The 11,367-nt window shown below is 41.0% G+C and overlaps 1 pseudogene; it reads right to left on the reverse strand.

Moving 5' to 3' along the window:
• Nucleotides 1-6,930: 6,930 nt before the first annotated feature.
• Nucleotides 6,931-10,112, reverse strand: LOC109488710 (annotated as a pseudogene).
• Between the last annotated feature and the right edge of the window lie 1,255 nt (nucleotides 10,113-11,367).

The raw sequence follows: 11,367 nt of genomic DNA on the forward strand, positions 1-11,367 counted from the left end.
AGAATGTCTTTTTCCCACTGTGTAGATTCATTGAACATATAACTGTGAGTTTATTTCTGGGTCCTCTACTCTGTTCCAGTGATCTTATGTCTATTTTTGTACCAATACCATATTGTTTTGATTACTACACTTTCTAGTGCATCTTGAAATCTGGAATTATGATATCTCCAGCTTTGTTCTCTTTTTTTTCAAGTTTGCTGTGAATATTCAAAATATTTTGTGATTCCAATTTTAGGATTTTAGGACTCTTTCAGGTTTTTTTTTCAAGGCTTAAAAAATTTTTTTTTATTATGTTCAATTAGCCAACATATAATATGGTTTTTTAGGTCTGTTTATTGGTATTTTGATAGGGCTTGCATTGAATCCGTACATTACTTTGTGTAGTATGGGTGTTTAAAATATATTGAGTTTTCCAGTCCATAAGTGGGGTATATATTTCCATGTGTTTGTGTCATCTCTAGTATCCTTCATCAATGTTTTATAGTACTCAGAGTACAGGTCTTTTGCCTCCTTGGTTAAGTTAATTTCTAGTTATTTTATTCCGTTGGGTGCACTTGTTGCTTTTTTAGCCTTTCACTCACCTATGTCTTTTGTTTGGAGCATTTGGTCATTTTACAAATTCATTATTGATAAGTATATATGTATTGCCATTTTCTTGCTAGTTTTATGCATGTTTTTTAATTCTCTGTTCCTTTCTTCTTTTGCTCTCTTCTTGTAGTTTGATGGTTTTTTTAGTGATATGCTTGGATTCCTTTCTCTTTATTTTTTGGCTATCTATTACAGATTTTTGATTTGTGGTTACCATTAAGTTCGCCTGTAAATGTTCTGCATGTAGCAGCCTTTATTAAGTTGATGGTCACTTAAGTTTGAACCCATTCTTCATGCCTCATGCCACCATGCTTTATATATATGTGGAGTCATCTTTTACACCCTTTTAATTGTGAATCCCTTGACTGATTTTTTATAGATATAATTGATTTTACTGCTTTTCTGCTTTAACCTCAACATTGGTTTTGTAAGTGACTAGTCTAACACATTTATTATGTTTGTATTTACCTGTGATATTTCTTCCTTTCTTAATTTTCTTAACCTTGATTATGGCCTTTTCTTTCCACTCAAAGAGTTTCCTTTAACATTTCTTATAATGTTGATTTCATGATGATGAGCTACTCCAAGTTTATTTTCTCTGGGAAACTCTTTATCTCTCTTTCTATTCTAAATGACAGCCTTGCTCAATAGAATATTATTGGCTGCAGGTATTTTTCTTTCAGCATTTTGAATATTTCATGACACTTTTTTCTGGTCTGCGAAGATTCTGCTGAAAAATCAACTGATGTTCTATGGGGACTCCTTTGTATGCAACCGCTTTCTTTTCTCCTGTTACTGTTCCTTTTAAAGATTTTATTTATTTATTTGTCAGAGAGAGAGAAAGAGAGCAGGAGCACAAGCAGGGGGAGTGGCACCCAGGGGGAGAAGGAGGCTCCCCATTGAGCAAGGAGCCTGATGTGGGACCCTATCCAGGGAACCTGGGTTCATGACCTGAACCAAAAGCAGATGCCTAACTGCCTGAGCCACCCAGGTGTCCCATCTCCTGTTACTTTTAAATTTCACTTTTTATCATTACCTTTTGCCATTTTAATTATTTGGTATCTTGGTGTGGACCACCTTGGCTTGATTTTGTTGAGGGCTCACTGTGCCTCCTGGATCTGAATATCTATTTTCCTCCCCAGATGTGGGAAGTTTTCAGCTAATATTTCTTTAAATAATTTTCTGCCCCTTTTTCTCTCTCTTCTCCCTCTGGGATCCCTAAATGTGAATTTTATTACACTTCGTGCTGTCACTGAGTTTTCGTAACCAAGTCTCATTTCCCATTATCCTGGTTTTTTTTTTCTGTTTAGTGTGGTTCCTTTTCATTACTCTATCTTTTGAGTTACTGATCTGTTCTTCTGTTTCCTCTAGTCTACTGTTTCTTCCCTCTAGTGAATTTTTAAGTTGTTAAGTTCTTTATGTCTGATTGATTCTTTTTTATATTTTCTTTCTGTTGAAAGTGTCACTGAGATCCTCTACTCTTTTCTCAAGTTCAGCACATACATTTATGACCATTAATTTGAATTGTCTATCACACATATTTTTTTATCTCCCTTTCATTTAGCTCTTTTGCTTTGATTATGCCCTTTCACTTGGTATATATTTCTCCTTCTCTTTATTACATCGAACTCTCTGTGTATGTTTCTATTTAGTAGGAAACTCAGCCAGGTCTCCTGACCTTGAGAACAGTGTCCTTATGAAGAAGAGGTCCTGTAGTGACCTATAGTGCAATGTGCCCTGCTCACCAAAACCAAGTGCTTCTGTGGTGTTTCTTACGTGTGTTGTGCGTGTCCTACGTGTGTTGTGCGTGTCCTAAGTGTGATCGAAATGCATTTGCTTTCATTCCAGTTGGCTTCAGTGACACCCTTTGCTTTGTTTATGGTCCCTGTGCTGTTAAGGGGCTCTTCTGGGGCTGCCTGGGTTTGTATTTGAGTCAGAGCCAATGCCTGCTCACAGTTCACTTGCCAGGACTATTGTCACACCAAACACCAGGGGCATTCTCCATATGTTGTCCCCTGATGCTTTAGTTGTTCTCTGTGGCTGCGGTCAGACCAGATGTCTGCCCCCAGTCTGCCTTAGGGTTGAGGTAGCCCCCCAATACAGGGCTTTCCCCTTATGCTGCCCCCAGTGAGGTTTTTGTTAGTGGGCTGGACTGGAAGGCAGATCAGACGTCTGTCCCCAACCCACTGCCAGGGCTGTATTTGAACTTGTATGTGTGGTTATCGTCCCTTCTCCATGGAGTTAAAGTCACTCTGGAGTGGAGCAGTGCACTGTTGGGGTGGCTTGCAGAATGAGATTCAACAGGAACTGCTTTAGAGGGACTCCTGCAGGGTGGGGTGGATTGACTGAGGCAAGTCCACTAGAATACATGGAGTTGAGGTGCACAGTGTTAAGGTAGGTGCTGTTCTCTGGTCCCTATCAGGGCTTCATGAAGGATGAGACCTGTCCGGAGATGCTTTGGAGGGACTCTTGCACAAATGGGACATGTTGGATAGGGAGGGTACACTGGAGAATGTGGGGATGGGTCACATAGTGTTAGCAAGCTCTGTGAAAAGTGTTCATGCTGGTTCCTTCAGGTGTTCTGGTAACTAGGATGGGGTGGGGAGAGAAATGGCACTCACCAGCTTGTTTGTTCTTGGAGAAGCCTCCTAAAGATGCCTGTCCCTCCAGTGCACATTCCGATATTAGTAAATGAATCTCCTTCCTGTATACCCCAGGGGCTTTAGAGACCTCTTTCTCAACAGGGTTGTTTGGGTTTTTTTGTTTGTTTTTATTTAATTTCAACTAGCCAACATATAGCACATCATTTGTATTTGGTGTAGTGCTCAATGATTCATTAGCTGCATATAACACCCAGTGCTCATCACATCATGTGCCGTGCTTAACGCCCATCACCCAGTTACCCCAGGTTGTTCGCTTATGCTGTTTATTAAAAGTCTGGGGTCAGTTTCCAATGGCCTTCTGGCCCACCCAGAGCTGAGTCTGTTGCTTTTTCAAGTACCTGGTGTTAAGCACCACTGATTATAAAAACTCCTGACCTTAAGCCCCATTGGCTTCAAAGCAAATGTTGTGGGGACTCGTCTTCCCCATGCAGGGCCCCCATGTCGGGGTGCCTGGTGTGGGGTCTATTCCTCTTCCTTCTCTATGTTCATGGTGTCCTTCAAGTTTGTGGTTAGTGTCACTGGGAATTTTATTCTTGACTGCATCTCTGCCCTTCCTTCTATTTTGGATGTGGCCTCCTCTATATGATTAACTATGGAGAGTCTATTGTGCCAGAGCGGAAAGGGGAAACTCCAGAGAGCCCACACAAGGGAAAACAAATCCCCATAACATGTGGCCTTGAAATCCAGAGGGACTGGATTCCATAAGTTTGTACAACCAGCAGGACTTGGGAGCTGCTACTTTTTTATTTTATTTTATTTTATTTTAATGTTTTTTTATTATATTATGTTAGTCACCATACAGTACATCCCTGGTTTCCGATGTAAAGTTCGATGATTCATTAGTTGCACATAACACCCAGTGCACCATGCAATACGTGCCCTCCTTACTACCCATCACCAGTCTATCCCATTCCCCCACCCCCCTCCCCTCTGAGGACCTCAGTTTATTTCTCATGGTCGATAGTCTCTCATGCTTCATTCCCCTTTCTGAGCTGCTACTTTAAAACTCAGCTGACTCAACACTGGGTAAGCCAGGAGGGCAAGTGACAGATGGGTCCCTATCTTTAAAGAGACAACAGCCAGCAGAGAGGCAACACAGAATCCACAGTTTGCACAATGTCTGGGGTAAACAGAAGGGAGATGTGTTTATCAGGATTTTAGAGACTGTTGGGGGACTTCTCCAGGAATAAAGGAGCTGACAAGGGCCTTTTTTGTCCCCTGCCACTCAGCATAGGCACAGAGCCACCTGCTGGAGAGGTGCTGCGCACACACTGGCTACCTAACCTGCTGCCAGTGTGCACCGCGAAGCCTAGTGCAAATATTGCTAATGCCACATGCACCCCACCTACACGATACACACATGTGGTGTGCTCCTGGCCACTGCCGCTGCCAAACACTGAGTCCCTGGCCGGTCCCACTAAAGCAACTGTGCCCTCAACAACCATTGATCTTAGGGGAACTGGTCTAGGAGTGGCAGCTCAGTGCAAATTTAGATAGGCTACGTGTGCCCTCTCTCGCTGCTGTGTACCCCAAGAGGCTGTCTCACTTGATACCCAGCCTCTGCATGCTCAGCCACAGCTGCCCCCCTCATTTCCACCGCTGGCCCCCACGAGGCCCCCACCACTGCAGCTAATGCATGCCAAGCCGCTAGATTCCTACTGCACTCAGAAGAGAAGTCAAATAGGTGATGGGGATTAAGGAATGCACTTGTGATGATCACTAGAAATGTATGGAATTGTTGTATCACTATATTGTATACTGGAAAGTAATATAACACAATGAGTTAATATTACTGTATCAAAATTTACAAATCAACATGAGAAGGTCAACTGCTTAAAATGATCAATGAATTTGATAAACTTCTAGTCAGCCTGAGCAAAACAGAGAAGACAAAAATTATCAACATAATAAATGAAACATGGGAGATCAGTACTGTTCCCATGGACATTAAAAGGAATAATAAGGAATACTAAGAGCTCTGTGCTCACAAATTGAACAATTTTCACAAAATGGACTAAATCCTTTAAAGGCACAAACTATCAAAACTGACAAGCAAAAGAGACAGTTAACAGTCCTGCATCTATTAATTTAAATTTTTCCAAAACAGAAGAGAGAAGGAAGGAAGGATGGAAGGAAGGAATGAAAGAAGGAAAGGAGGAAGGGAAGATGAAGAAAAAATTCCAGGTCTATATTTTTACTAGTAAATTCTACCAAACATTTAAAGAAGAAATAATACTAATTCTACAAAGGTCTTCCAAAAGAGGAAGGCACACCTTCCAACTCATTTCATGAGGCCAGTACACCCCAATGCCAAATCAAAGAATATAAAACAAAACTGCAACAGAAGACTAAAGAAGCAACCCCTATCGATATAAGCACAGCAGTATTCATAAATGTTGGCAATGCAACTACAGCAATATGTAATAAGGAGGATACATCACAACCAAGTGAGATTCTCTCCAGGAATGCAAAGCTCTTTGAACAGTGGAAAAAATCAATCACTCTAACACACAGGATTAACAGATGCAATAAGAAATAACCTGTAACAATCTCAATAGATGCAGGAAAACATTTCAATAATACTTAACAACCATTTACTATTAAAAAAAAAAACTTTCGCGGTGCCTGGGTGGCTCAGTTGGTTGAGAGTCTGGCTCTTGATTTGGGTTCAGGTCATGATCTTAGTGTCCTGGGATTAAGCCCTCATGGTGGGGGGGGTTCCCTCTCAGCGGGGATTCTGTTTCTCTCCCTCTCCCACTATCCCCTCACACACACACACACACACACACACACACTCTTTCTCTAAAAATAAATAAATCTTAATAAAAAACTTTCAGTAAGCTAAGAATAGAACTTTCTTAACCTAATGAACACCATTCATTTTAACAAATGGACTAACAAAAACCCTACAGCTAATATCATTCTTATGCTATTAAAAGACTAATTGCTTTCTCCTAGCAACAAGAACTAGACAAGAATATTCTCTCTCACCAATCTATACTATATGCTACTTGAAGTCCCATTTCGTGAAATGAGATAAGAATAAAAGAAAGGTATACTTACTGGAAAGGAAGAAACAGAACTACCTCTGTTCAAAAGAGACATAATTTTTTCATTAAAAAGTCCCAACAAATCCATAAAAAGCTCCTAAACTAATAAGTCGGTGGAAATGCCACAAAATGCAAGGCCACTTTACAAAAGTAGTCCTGTATTCTGGTAATCAAAAATTAAAATTTGAATTTGTTTCAATAAAACTACACTAAAACAAACTAAACAACAAAATATGAGCAGGAGCTATACACTGAAAACTACAAAATCTGATGTAAGAATAAAAGATGTTTCAAATACAAGAAAATACAAACTGCGCTCATAGATTGAAAGCATCACTAATGTGATGAGATCAGTTTTTCCCAATTAGATCTATAGATTCTAAACAATCCCAATCAAAATCCCAAAAGCTTTGTTCCTACGTACGGGCAAGCTCTTTCCAAAAATATATAGGAAAAACAATGGAAACATAAGAGAAAAAGCAATTACCAAAATAAAAAGAATAAAGTTTGAAGGCTCACACCCTATTCTTTTTTTTAATATTTTTTATTATATTATGTTAGTCACCATACAGTACACCCTTAGTTTTTGATGTAAAGTTCCATGATTCATTGCTTGCATGTAACACCCAGTGCACCATGCAATATGTGCCCTCCTTAATACCCATCACCAGCTTATCCCATTCCCCCACCCTCCTCCCGTCTGACACCCTCAGTTTGTTTCCCAGAGTCCATAGTCTCTCATGGTTCATTCACACCCTATTCTTACCCCATTCTAAGACTTCCTAGAAAATCAGCATAATTGGAACATTGTGGTACTGAAGAAAGAATAGATGCACACAACAATGGAACAGAATAGAGATGACAGAAATTGACCTACATATGATTAAACAATTTTTGGCAACTTGCTAAGGCAATTCAGTTGAGAAAGAAAGTTCTTGTCAAGAACGTTACTGGAAAAGTGGACACAAATTTGGGGTGGTGGGGTGGTAAACAAATCAACCCAGATGTTCCCTGGATAGAAGGTTTGTGATGACAAATTTCTCTCTCCCAAGTGAATTTACCTGTGTCATGCCTCCTAATAATTCCAGTGTCTCCATGGAGCACTTTCACTGTCCCATACTTCTTTTATGTAAATGTTAAATTGCCTTAGGACTTTGTATCCCCACAAGGTCCCCGAATGAGTGAGTCAATCCCTATTTTGAGGGTAAAGGGAAATGCTTTTGAGTGATATGCCATAGGTCAGAAAGCTTGAAAGCTGCACAGCCATGCTGTTCGGCCTCAGACAAATATGCACCTGTCCACAAAGCATCTCCCCTCTGAGTTCAAACACCTCAAGTCTCATAGTTCTATTACTGAGCTCTTGATTCTTGACACCTCTGCTTCACCCTGACCCTCAGGGCTGCTCTCCGAGAGTCTTCCCCATCACTTTGATAGGCACTTCTATTCACTCAGATGCTTAGGAGAAATCCAGCATGTGATTCTTATATCCTCCCTTTGATATCTTCCTCCAGCACATCAACAAACCTGGCAGGACTATATTCAAAGTATATCCTAAGTCCAGTCTCTTTTCACACCCTCTGTGTCTCTCACTTGACCAAACCACTGCCTTCTTTCACTGAACAGCTAAATAAGCACATTTAAGTTCTCTAGGCCTGTCCCATCAGGCCCCATGATCATCTATCGGCCAAACTCCTTCCAAAGCCTCCCTTCAGTGGTTTCCATCATAGTTAGAATAACTTCTAAAGCAAATACCATGCCATCCAGTGTTCTACATCACTTCATCCCTGATTACTTGTAAGCCTTCCTTTCCTACGATTTTCCTACTGTGCACACTACTGCATACTGCACCCCAGGAACCCCCCGGGTAATCAATGGATATGGCAAGCTCCTTGCAATTTCAGGACCTTGGCATTTTCTGTTCCCTCCACCAGCAACACTAATCCTACATATATGCATATTTTATATTTCTGCTTAACTGTCAAGTCTTCAGAGAGGCCTTCCTTGACCACTAATTTGATATATCCTCCCTTTCTGCTTATACTTCCTTATTCTTCTTTATAGCTCCGCCACCCGCAGACTCCATGTCACCTTTTCATTTCTCCACTATTTCTTGTATTTCTCCCCTACTAGGGAGGCTCATGTGGGCAGGGACTTGGTTCCTTTTATTCACTGCAGTATCCCTAGTGCTCATTTGGAAAGTACTCAGGCAATGGCTGAGGACTGCCAAGGGAGCTCTAGATTTTCACATATTGTGACTATTCAATTAATGCTGAATGAACAGGTGAGAAAGTGAATGAATGAAGACAACTGGATTGTAAGTCAAAGCCTTTGACCATAACAATCTCACCATACTGCCAATTGGTAATCTTCATCGTGTAGAGAAGTAACACTTCTTCGATTTTCTCAGATTGCCATGCCATTGTCTCTCTAAAGGCTTATGCAAGAGAATTGTAGCATCGCTGGCCACTGTATTCATGAATTCAAGTATATTTCAAATGTAGAAAGTAGATTTTCAAAAACTGGGAGAGAGTGGATGGGAGGCTTCCATTCATCAAGCAATGCCCTTCAGCACACTTCATGACCTCAGCTGTTATGCAGTCATTCTTCAGAAGTAACCACAGATTCAAGGGCTGGTGAAACTTTTGATCTTCTCCACAGACATGTCTTCTTCCTGGCAATCCCTTTGTCTGACTTCACATCCAAGTTAAAATGGCTCTCATAAAGATTCAAGTACTTCTACTAGGGCAAATCAAAGTCGCAGAAGCAGGTCATTAAGGGGAGGAAAGTGGAAGCCATTGATTTCAGGGCATCCAGCCAGATCTTTTCAGATGAGGAAAGCTTTCTCCATCCCAGTGGAAGCATCAGACAAATTGGGCAAAAGCAGTACAAGGTGTAGAGCTTATGGACAGGGGGATCCTTCTCCAGGCTTGGGAAATCAAAGTCATTTATGTCAAAGTTGGAGGTCAAGGAAATGCATGGCTCAGGCACTCCCATGTTGCTGAGAGTAGCCAGGGAATTCTCATATCTACTGAAGAACTCTGTCCTTTTTGAAGGACATGGTTGTTTTTCCCTTCATTATATAAATCATTGTCCACAATGAGTCTAACGAGTGGAATTTCTCACCTAGGTTTCTAATTTTGGGGGCCAGCTAACCACCATTAAAATTAAAAAGTAAGGAGGAGACGATAATAAAGGAGTAATAGTTAGCAAATGCCACCATTCCAGATATGTGTGTAGAAGGAAAGTGAGAGTTGCAGTTCCAGGTCTCTGAAGGTCACATTGGGAGCTTTTGGATGTTCACAGGGGTGTTTCTTCATGGTGGTCCCCAAAACTCCAACAGTAGCAGAACGCTCCTCTTCATGACTATGACCTCACAGGGCATTGATGAAACTGGACTTCCCAGTTCCAGATTCCCCAAACACAGCCATATGCAGAGGAGTGTTCTCTGCTTCCACAAGTGATATCCTGAGTTATGTCAGCCACATCTTGTAGATTGGCCTCTTGATGGGTTGCTTGAATTCTACCAAGGTTTTCTGAAGAGAGGATCCCCCTGCCTTACTGATTAATGTGATGAGATAGTCACAGGGGAACTCATAAGAAGGAGGCAAGGCAGGACACAGAAAAGGAGATGAGATGTTGGAAACAGAGTTTGGAGTGAAAATCCAGAAAGATGTAAGATGTACGAAGGACCACAAACTACGGAATTCAGACACCTTCTAAAAGGAGAAAACAAAGAAATGGATTGTCTCCTGGAGCTTCCTGAAGGAACCATCTGCACTGATACCCTGATTTTACCTCTTTTAAGATTCATTTTGCACACCTCCCTTCTAGACCTTGAAGTAAATAAATATATGTTGTTGTGTTAACCCACTAAGTGTGTGTTAATTTCTTACACAGCAATGAGAAACTAACGCAGACCATCTTCACTTTCTTGAAACCTCAATACAGAGTCCAAAGCCTTTCCATTCTGTAGGAAAAATCAGTCAGGCCAGCACACTGGGGAGCACAGTAGAACTGTAGACATAGCTCTCTTCCCATTCCCCTGCAGCAAATAGGGAAAGGACTTGTCTTGTGGGAGAGCCTACAGGCTGAGAAAAGCCCACCAGGATGTGCATTCCATAAAGGGAATAGCCGAGCACATAGTCCTTATGGTAATAATTGCCCCATGCAAGCTTAATGTCCATTTACCTCAGCTAATGGGAGAATTTGGGTGGGATTTAGAACATGTGGCAGGAAGCGACAGAGGAAGTAAATAAGAGCTCTAATTTTACTGAGTCAGTTCTGCACAGTTTGAAACATTGGTACCTGATTATATCGTGGCAGTTCAAGAAAGTCATTACTACCTTACTGATGGGGCCTCTTACCATCCACTATGAGTGAGGAAACTGTGATTTTAAAAATATTTATACCATAAGTTTGTCTCAGAAGCTACCAATGTGCTTTTACCAAGAGGAGTGTGTTCCATGCTCTCCCTATCCTGCATGTCCTGCAAGGACAATTTTCAAAAGAGGGAAAATCATGACTCTCAAATAAATATAAAATGAATATGCATTAAGGATTTTATTGAACTAATTACTAACAAAGGAACCAAGCAGATGATATTACCCGTTGAATGAAGAATCCCCAAAAAAGAGACATTTATACTTCAAGAACAATGAAATGAATATTTAAGTGGGGGGAAGAGTGCTGTATTCTAAGATGAGGGTGGTAAGTCAATTGAACCTCTACAGACAGATTTTATCTATACAACTGCTATGGACTGAATGTTTTTGTTCTCCACAAATTTCATAGACTAAGTGCCAGCTCTAAATTATGATATTAGTACGTGGGCATGTGGATGTTGCCTTAGCTGGGAGGGAAGAGCCATTATGAATGAATTAGTGCCCTTTAAGAGAACCAAGAGAGCTAGCTTGCCCCTATTGCCACGTGAGGTGACAAGAAAAAATGTCCACCTCAGACGTGATCTCTCACCAAACACTGACTTGACAAGTGACTTGACCTGGACCGTCCTATTATCCAGAACTATGAGTAATATATTTGTGTTCCTAAGCCTGCCATCTGTTATA

Source organism: Ailuropoda melanoleuca, unplaced genomic scaffold (assembly GCF_002007445.2).
Source record: "Ailuropoda melanoleuca isolate Jingjing unplaced genomic scaffold, ASM200744v2 unplaced-scaffold7766, whole genome shotgun sequence".
NCBI classification, from domain to species: domain Eukaryota; kingdom Metazoa; phylum Chordata; class Mammalia; order Carnivora; family Ursidae; genus Ailuropoda; species Ailuropoda melanoleuca.